At 35.9% G+C, this 10,092-nt stretch overlaps 1 long non-coding RNA gene across 1 annotated transcript; it reads left to right on the top strand.

Moving 5' to 3' along the window:
* The first annotated feature begins 1,451 nt into the window (after positions 1–1,451).
* Positions 1,452–3,299, top strand: LOC110922801. The gene is made up of 3 exons (XR_002583494.2): positions 1,452–1,713; positions 2,677–2,795; positions 3,011–3,299. It is a non-coding gene; the product is annotated as an uncharacterized LOC110922801 (long non-coding RNA).
* The last annotated feature ends 6,793 nt before the right edge of the window (positions 3,300–10,092 follow it).

Below are 10,092 nucleotides of genomic sequence, written 5' to 3'. Positions count from 1 at the left end.
GTTAACATACAAAAAGCCTTATCATACATCACGTAGGAGACAATGGTAACCGTTGGATCAGGGGTATAATCACGCATGGGACCACATAATCACACATGGGACCACATAATCACGCATGGGACCACATAATCACGCATGGGACTATAATCACGCACGTTCTATGATAATAACGCACGTTATATTTTTTGTCATGTATGTTAATGTAGGTTAAGCCCTGATGTACATTATACTTTATCTATATATATATATATATATATATATATATATATATATATATATATATAGGATTAGGTTCAAACGTGAACAAAATCCCAAGAGTGAACTGCGTGAACTGATCTGGGCCCTTGATTTTTATGATCTTAAGATTAAAGTGAGTGGCATGATGGTAATTATTTGGTTAATTTTTTCCATTTAATTAAATACAAAAAGGGTATATGTGTAATTTCAATCTTAAATTGATTGCATAAATCTCTCACAAATCAAATCAAGGATTAGGAAAGATGTAACTTAATTCAATTATTAAAATAATTATTTGTTTAAATGCGATGTACACATGTGTATTCTGATTTTGCCCTCTTTTTAATGCGATGTACACATGTGTATATCGTCTGTTTTTGTAATATCTCAGAATTTTTTTTTGTATTGAATGTTGATGTACACCTGTGAATTATTGTACACATATGTACGATGCTGAGTACACATGTGTACTGTTCTATTTATATCCAAGTACACATGTGTATACCGTTGAAATATGAATGTTACGTGGATCTTAAAAATCAAAATTTGAATTCTGGTGATGAAATCTGAAATAAAAATTAAAATTGAAATATGGTGATTTGTTGTTTGTTTTGATAATTATCTTATTAATAAATAAACATAATGTGGATAATGAATTTAAATTAGGAAAGATGTAACTTAATTCAATTATTAAAATAACGATTTAAATCTAATTTTTTATATAATTACAATCCTACCCTTAACAACTAAAAAGGAAATCAAGGGTCCATATCTGTTCACGCAGTTCACTCTTGGGAGGTTGTTCACGCTGGAACCCTACCCTATATATATATATATATATAGGCTAATTATAAGGAGAAAACCCACTCCAATTGACTAAACCCTGGAAACCTATATGTGTGGTTAGGATCGAACCACGTCATATGCACACCAAATGTTAAGAAGGGTAAATGAGTCTTTTTACATTAGAGGGTAGAGAAGTGTTAAGACATGGCAGCCATCACTTTCAATTCACTTTCTGTCACTATTGTTTTGACATTTTGAACCATTTCTCAAATGAAGAACATATCACTTTCTCTCTCCTATTTTTTCTTTTTTGAAAGCATTTCTTAAAATGAAGAACAGATCCATGTTTTACCTTCTTTCCTTCTTATTACATGTTTTACCTTCTCTCCTTCTTATTACATTTCTCAAATGAAGAACAGATCCATATTTTACTTTTTTGAAGCATTTCTCAAATGAAGAACATATTTTACCTCCCAAAAATCCAGAGAGATAGATGGTAAGAGAGAGAAGATCGGAGAGAGAGAGGCAATGAGGATCAGTGAGAGGGGCAGTGAAGATAGGAGAAAGATCAGAAGATCGAACGGGTGTTCCATACAACATCAGATTCAGATCTGGTTCAAGTGGTGGAGGTGACGGTGGTTCCTCCTGCCGGAAAACCACTTAGTAGCTACTTGGCGGTGGTGGTCCATGGTTTGTTACTTGAATTCTCGTTTCCATTTTCAGGTCTCGATTTATTTTTGGAGATGATGTTTTTTTATCCTCGTTTTTTCCTTTCTTAAATTGGCCTTAGATCTAGTGTTTTTAACAGAAATAAAGAAAGTTGGTCAAAAATGTGTTCACCGGAAAAGTTTTCCGATTGCTGTGAGACATGGAACAATATTTTGGAGAAGATGATCTTTTTAGTTAAATAGGGGCATTTCTGTAATTTAACAGGTCCACTAAAAAGTGTTGTTCCAAATAATTGGTGAGACGTGCACCTCTTTATCTTCAAAAACTAGTTGCACCATCTTCAATTTTTATTTTTGTTTTTCTTTATAACACTGAAACATATTTATTAATTGTGTTACATTGTTTTTTATTTTCATCTGAACCGATACGGGTTCATATGAAATACTTAATATGCAATTCTGGATGAATCCGTATCTGTCTTCGGTTTTTTTATCAGTTAATATGAAATACTTAATAATAATAAAATATTTTTTTTGTTTTACCACACTTATTATTTTACACTTATTTAAATTTTTATTAGGCTAGCTTAGCAATATGCGTTTATATATATAAGGATTAGATAAAATGAATATGAGTTGTGAGAACGAAAGGAACTATGGATTGTCCAAATTATATGAATTTTAGTTTTATTATCTTTTTTGAATTTGACCTGACCCGACCCGACCCGATTCGCTACGAACCGAAAAAATATTATATATCGTTAGGGGTCTAAAACTCTTAATAATTTTCCGCAGCCTAGAAAAATTTCTTGGGTCCGCCACTGCTGATTTTTGTAGAGTGACGTGAAGCATGGTGAGGTTCATATGACGGTTCGATGTTTCAGATTACAGGGTCGATGTTGAACAACTGGTTAAGATCTGAAGCATTTTTGTAATTGCATGTTGCATTTTTTGCTCATGTAAAAAGTGGGTCTTATTGTTCCAGATCTAAAAGATGATCTGAAATCCAAAAAGAGGATCCAGTTCCAAGATGCTACCAGATCCAAAAGATGCTCCAGATCCGGTTGAAGATGTTCGATGTTGAAGATGATATTCCATATAACGGTTCGATGTTGTTTTTTATTACCGATTTCTTTATTTATTTTTTTGTGTAAAATTCGTTTTCAGATATGAACAAATGGAAACAATTTGATTTAAGTTCTTATGTATTGGATTAAAATCTAAGTTACTTTCTTGTTTATTGTTATGATGATTGAACCCGGATTTTAATAAGTAAATGTATGTTCTAATCGTGTTTTATCCCCATTATTTTAATGTAGCCTAGCAACTGCCCTTTCATTGGTTGGGTCGACCCACCGATGTGCTTACGGTCAACTAGGATCATACCAGGTCTTTTGAGGAACATCAACAACCTGCAAGCTGAACTGTTTACCCGTGAGCAAGAAATTCGGAAGAAGAAGAGGGTTATATGGTTACTGATATTAGCGTTAGTGATTGGCAGCTTACTTGTTAACATTGTTTGTTGTGATTAAGAAATAGGTGGTACTTAGTTGGATTATCCTTCTTAGTATGTTAATGACATTTGTAGTATGTACTTGTTGATGTTTGGTTGAATCTGAGAATTTTATATGTTATGGATTTTTTGGTTTTGTTTTTACCATGTTACATTTTTTTCCCCTCAGATTTATGTAGACTTTTGCTGTGTTGAATCTGAGAATTTTATATGTTATTGATTTTTTTGGTTTTGTTTTTACCATGTTACATTTTGTTTTTTTTTTGCCTCTGATTTTTGTACATTTTTGTTGTATCCGACTTATATTTTTTTTTTCACTGAGATTTTTGTACATTTTTGCTCTATGTGTGTTTGATCATGTGCTTTTGTTGAACGTTGCTTGAATATCTTTTTTTCCCCGACAACGTTGTATGTTTTTTTTAGATTCGATCACGTGACTCTTTTTTATTTATTATTTTTTCCTAAAGTGTGTAACTCATGTAAGTTTTTTTTTTAAGATATCATCTTTTTTTTAAATCATATAATAACGACACGATTTTGTTTTTACATTAGTCGGTGTATTGAAAGTTTTTTGTTTATTCAAAGCCCAAATGTGTACGTGGTGGGGAATCAAAGCCTAAATAAACGCCCCTTTGTTTTTACATTGGTCGGTGTATTGAGAAATCCACAGCTTAATTAAAAAGTTTAATTTATTTTTTGTTTTATCAAATCAAAACCCTTATGAACAAAAGTCACATCATTTTTTTCAACAAAATATTTTGTAGAAATTTTAAAACCCTAAAAACTTTCTTGTCGCATTTGTCAAAACCACATGTTTATGTAACGTTTACATGTTTTATGTTATGTTTTTGTGTATAACATTTCTATGTATTATTTTATGCTGGTACATTTATCTTTGAAAAGAAGTTTAAAACGAGAGAGAGAGAGAGAGAGAGAGTATGGGAAAATGAGTAAGAGAGAGAAATTAGCAAAAGTTGACTAGTATAGTGTACTTCCATATAGTCACATCAGTCTTTATTAGTTTATCTTTTTCAATCACATTTTTAATAGAAAAATGTGTATCTTTTGTTTCTTGTTAAAGTACACAAAGACTTTTTAAACATCATACAAACATTTACCCAGTATATAATAAATAAAAAGTGTTAATTACAAAACAAATTATTTTTTCATATGTTATATAAACCCCGCCACTTGCCAATTGTTGCATTAGCTATTTATAAAAAAGTAACAAATTTAACAAGACAATAGTTTATGAGCATTAATTTTACATATATCATGCCCCCCATAATTATGATACATTACATATGTATATCATAATAAAAACTAAAACAAGAAATAATGACATTATTATAATCACTCAAAATAGTAAGAATTTTATCCAACTACTCCCCTTGAGTTGCTATGTTTTTCCATTCGTTTACTTGTAACATAATATATCTTCATTTTTTTGTAACAAGTCTTGTGCAAAAAAAATAAATAAATAAAGCATGTCACGGTACGCTTTTTTGGTGTAACAAAATTTGCGCTAAAAAAGTTACAAATTTATCCGAATGACAGTTGTTACATTGTTTTTTTCTTAAGCGAATACATGTTACAGTACATAGCAAAAAAATGTAACAGCACATTTTTTGTTTTTGAAGAAATGAAAAAATGTACAAAAAATAGTTAGTTGATAAAGATGACACTTTTTGTGATTTTGTTGGATTTTTGCCTTTTTCCTTTTGTAGTTCATCCCTGTTGTTCTCTTGCCTATCTTCAATCTCCTACATTGACATGGTTATTACAAGAAATAGGTTATAACAAAAGTTTCATTTTACATTTTTTACATTATACACATGGGCGTTACACTTAAAATACATACCCAAAAAATGTAAACAAGGTTAGAACCATATCACACTTTTTTTTTATTTTAAACTTTTTGTTAATCCACACATCAACAACTTAGTAAAAACTACATTTTTTTTGTAATTTCCATACCCTATTCTTTTTTTTTTTTTTTTGTCAAAAACTACAATTTTGTAATTTCCAACCCAAATTTTTAACAAAATATCTTGTAGAAATGTTAAAACCCTAAAAACTTTCTTGTAGCATTGTCAAAACCACATAAAACCCTTTCTTTTTAGCACCTTTAAAACACAACAAATAAAAATGATACCAAAAAAGGCTGATACATCTTTTCAGTTGTGAGATACTATCAAATGCGATATCGTCACTGTATGGTGTAAAATAAACAATCAAAAACGGATTTTGCATATGGTAGAAATAAATCCCAACAGATCTCCAAAAACAACAAAAAGAAAGAAAAAATTAACTACTTAAGTCGACGTACCGGAAATTGTAGATTAATCCCCACGAAGGTTGTTGCTAAAGCTTGTATGTTTTTCTTGTGGAGGAACATGCAGATAAATTCTTCGAACTTCCTCTTGAAGATCAGTTGAAGGGGAGAGGGAAATTTTGTGTGTATTTTTTGATAAAAAATGGAAAGAAGAGGAATATTTTAGTTTTGTACTGGGGGTTTGAATTTTGAATGCTGTAGGGTAGGGTGCATGGACCTTTTTTATTTTCTGATGGATATGACCGTAATGTACATGCAACTACATTTATCCCAAGACACTAATTTTTACTTGATGCCAATAATGCCCTTGCATGTACTTTCTCTTACTAAAAAGGACAAAGTAACATCAGACTCACACCAAAAATGATCACAGCTGTTGATCTTTTTTAATCAATGGTAGATCTTGGGTTTTCAGGGTTTAGTCAACTGGAGTGGGTTTTCGATTTATCCTTGCCCTATATATATAGGATTAGGTTCAAACGTGAACAAATTTCCAAGAGTGAACCGCGTGAACTAATCTTAACCATTGATTCCATATACATTTAACAAGGGTAAGATTGTAACTTTATATAAAATATTGAATTTAAATTATTGTCTTATTAATTTCAAAATCCTAACATATTTAAATCATCATCAGTTACCAAAATTTTCGACATCTACAAAACAATTACTTATTTTAAATATGTTAGGATAATCTTAACTTATTTTAATATTGTCATTGTTTTTGGTCATAGTCGCAAGATTTGAATTATAGTTTTAGTCTTTTTTTTGGTTGAACTAGAGTTTTCAGTCATCTTTTTTATTGTGTGTAACTCTTAGCTCCGTAGTACATATGTGTACTGTTGTGTTCTACACATTCCAACACGATAGTACACATGTGTATAAGACATGGTATAGTACACATGTGACCCGCAACTGTGACAACTCGAACCTTAGACTTACTTTGTGTAACACTACGTGCCTATGACACCTTGAGTTAATGAATATTATGAAGTCACGTACATATGTGAACATATAATTATGCGACTACGTGTGTTATTATGTGCTATATAATTTAATGAGAATGCATATGTTATGTGAATCAAATGTTAACCCAACCGCATACAAGCCCATTCGGGCCACACACCCAACTCGAGACCACAAGGCGGCCCAAATGAGGTTCCGGCCCACTTCTCTTATACGTATGCATACACAATTAGGGTTGCTAGTTTTCACAATTCTCCTTGCAACCAAGAACACACACACGCACAAACTCTCTCTCTCAACTCGGAACCAAGGGCTGCCGAAGTGATACACGCATCGAAGCTTGTTGAATCCGGATCCCTTCTCTCCATCTCGGTTAGTTTGAGTTTATGATTTCCTGTTTTGTTGTGATGTCGTGTATGGTTTGATCAATCGGTCCAAGTATATGTTAAACCGATTAGAGTTGCATGATATTAAACTAGGGCCGGTTAGATTGTTGGCCGATTAGATTATGTTGTTTATGCTTGGTCCTCGGATTGATTGTATGATGATAGATAATCAGGTTTTGTATGAATGATAATCGGTTAGGTTGCATGCTAGTCCGATAATATGTTTATGACTCGGTTTAGATTTGTGTGCTAATCCGATTAGTTGTTTGATGCTGTTATGAACATGCTAATGATGATGATTGTGAAGGTGTTATGAATATGATTGAATGCTGAATAAACATTGTTTGATCTGATTTCTGAAACTGCCTAAGTTGTTTGCTAGAATCACGGAATGATTGTTACAGGAATTATGGAAACCAGTTACACACACACGGTTGCGACTCAGATTGCGAGTCGAAACCCACAGTCTCGACTCGAGACCACAACAGCACAAGCCGAGACCATGGTTGCGAGTCCCGTTGCGACTCGTAACCGGGCCATGACGAGCCGAGACCACCTGTTGCGACTCGTAACCAGCGGTTGCGACTCGTAATCCCTTGTTGCGACTCGAGATCGCCGGTTGCGACTCGAGACTAGCAATGCACGTACACCGCTTTGGGCCTACATTGTCACGGGCCCAATCAATTGGGCCAAATAATTGGATTCGTGCGATTGACTGGTATTTGGACTTATGACTGTTATTTATTGGAATGCTTATCTGGTTGGGCCGATATGTTATTTGGGCTGTTTGTATTTCGGACTTAGACATTGGATCGCACATGACTGTTAATGCTATGCTCTTACTTGTTCACATGCATACGTGGTAGTAACGTGTTAACATATGTGATGCACATGTGTATTACCTTAGTCAAAACCTGACTTGTATAATAACCATGATAGGACGTGGTTGACCTTTTACTTGCTACCTGTACTCTTTGTGTATCTGCCGAGCAAACCAAGGTGAGTTCACACAGCCAAGGCATGGGATTCCCGGGTTGGGAATTGGGTTGGATATGTTGGAAAGAATTACTCGTACTTACGCATACTCTAGACTATAGACCATCGTCCTCAGGTAGTCAGGACACGTTACGTAAAGCCTACGTAACCCAGTATAATTGCCATTTGTCTCCCGGGTCGGGAGGACACGTTACGTAAAGCCTACGTAACCCAATACCATCTACTGGCTTCCGGGTCGGAAGGCCACGCTGCGTAAAGCCTACGTAGCCCCCACGCGTACCATGTCCTCGGGGAAGGGCACGTCACGTAAAGCCTACGTGACCCTGTACGTATCCTTGTTCTCGGTAAAGAAGAACACATGGTTGGAAGTAGTCTAGTAAGTACCGTTAATGAGAAGCCCTCATTAGCCAGGATAAACATGGGAAGCCCCCACCAGTAATATGAACACAAGGTTTGGGAAGCCCCCACCTTTAGTACACACTAGTCTGGGAAACCCCCACTAGTTAAACATGCACATTATACTATGAACTTACTGTGAACTCGCTCAACTAGTTTGTTGATTATTTGCTGCATGCCTTGCAGGACCTTAGGTACATTATGGAGCTTGCACAAGGAGGAGCAGGTCGTTGTGGGATACGGATCATGAACTTCATCTGAACTTATAACTATTTTGAGATTACATACTATGCTTCCGCTATTTAAACGATGTTTGGTTTTGAAACATCAATCATGTCATGATGATTTACATTAATTACTTTCATTATTAAATGCTATGTTTGATATGATTGATGGCTGGATCCTGGTCAGTCACGCTCCCAAGCGGTCGTACTCCGCGGGTGGATTTTGGGGGTGTGACAGATTGGTATCAGAGCCATTGGTTATAGAGAACTAGGTTTTAATATGGGAAAACGTTTTTATTAAAACCAGACTATAACCAGAACAGTGCTCTCAACGATCCACAACGACGCTTCGCTCCACGTGCAAGACTCGACATCCTAGGTAATAAGGTTTATGTTTATTGCCTGTTTGCTAGAACTGTTTAGAACTTTGCTCGCATTACGCTTAGATACACATGATACCATAGCATGAGAATCCCTACGTGCTTACACTTTTCTGTCATCGCCCTACTCGCGAACCACTCTCATTTACGTTACTTTTTACTATGAAGATCATGTCTGGACGAATCAACATGACACAAGCCCAGCTAGAGGCTCTCGTTCAAGCTCAAGTTCCTGCGGCAGTTGCAGCAGCTCAAGCAGGTAGTATATCCTGCAGTATAGGCACACACTAGGATCTTTAGATCCTACATTAACTCTCGTATTTAACTTCGTCCTATTCGTACACAATAGGTCAACACGCGCAGCAGCCTGTCTGCACTTTCAAGAACTTCATGGACTGTCGTCCAAATTCTTTCAACGGCACCGAGGGGGCAGTGGGACTCCTCCATTGGTTTGAAAAGCTAGAATCAGTATTCGAAATGTGCGAGTGCCCTGAGGCTCGCAAGGTCAAGTTTGCCACCGGCACCTTGGAAGGAATCGCGCTAACTTGGTGGAACGCCCAAGTTCAAATCTTAGGGTTGGCAGCTGCTAACGCCACCCCATGGAACGATTTCAAGGAACTCATCAAGCGTGAATATTGTACACGTGAAGATATTCACAAGTTGGAAGACGAGCTGTATAATCTGAAAATGGTTGGATCAGAGATCGAAGCGTATACTAAACGGTCGAATGAGCTGGCCGTTCTGTGTCCAACTATGGTGGACCCTCCCTACAAGCGCATTGAGATGTATCTCAAGGGATTGGCGCCAGAAATCCAGAGCTATGTTACCTCGGCTAATCTCGACAACATCCAAGAAATTCAGCGCCTCGCTCACCGTATCACCGACCAGGCAGTGGATCAGAATAAACTGCCTAAGCGTGTCAACGCTACTGCTACAGTCACTCCATCAGTTACTCCTGCTACTACTAGCGACAGCAAAAGAAAGTGGGAAGGAGATTCTAGTAAAGGTTCAGCATCCGTTCAGTCTCAAGCTCAGCAGCAGAAGATTGACCACTATCAGAGTCCCAACCAGCAATCCTCTGGTGGTCACAGACAGAGGAGATATCAGGGAAGTCAACCTAAGTGCTACAATTGCCACAGACATCACAATGGCCCGTACAACAAGGGTCGTTGTCAAAGGTGTCTTAAGATGGGTCACGAGGCCAA

The sequence above is a fragment of the Helianthus annuus genome, chromosome 4 (genome assembly GCF_002127325.2).
Source record: "Helianthus annuus cultivar XRQ/B chromosome 4, HanXRQr2.0-SUNRISE, whole genome shotgun sequence".
Classification (NCBI taxonomy): domain Eukaryota; kingdom Viridiplantae; phylum Streptophyta; class Magnoliopsida; order Asterales; family Asteraceae; genus Helianthus; species Helianthus annuus.
Note: the sequence above shows the minus strand (reverse complement) of the source record. Positions and strands in the feature narration are given on the sequence as shown.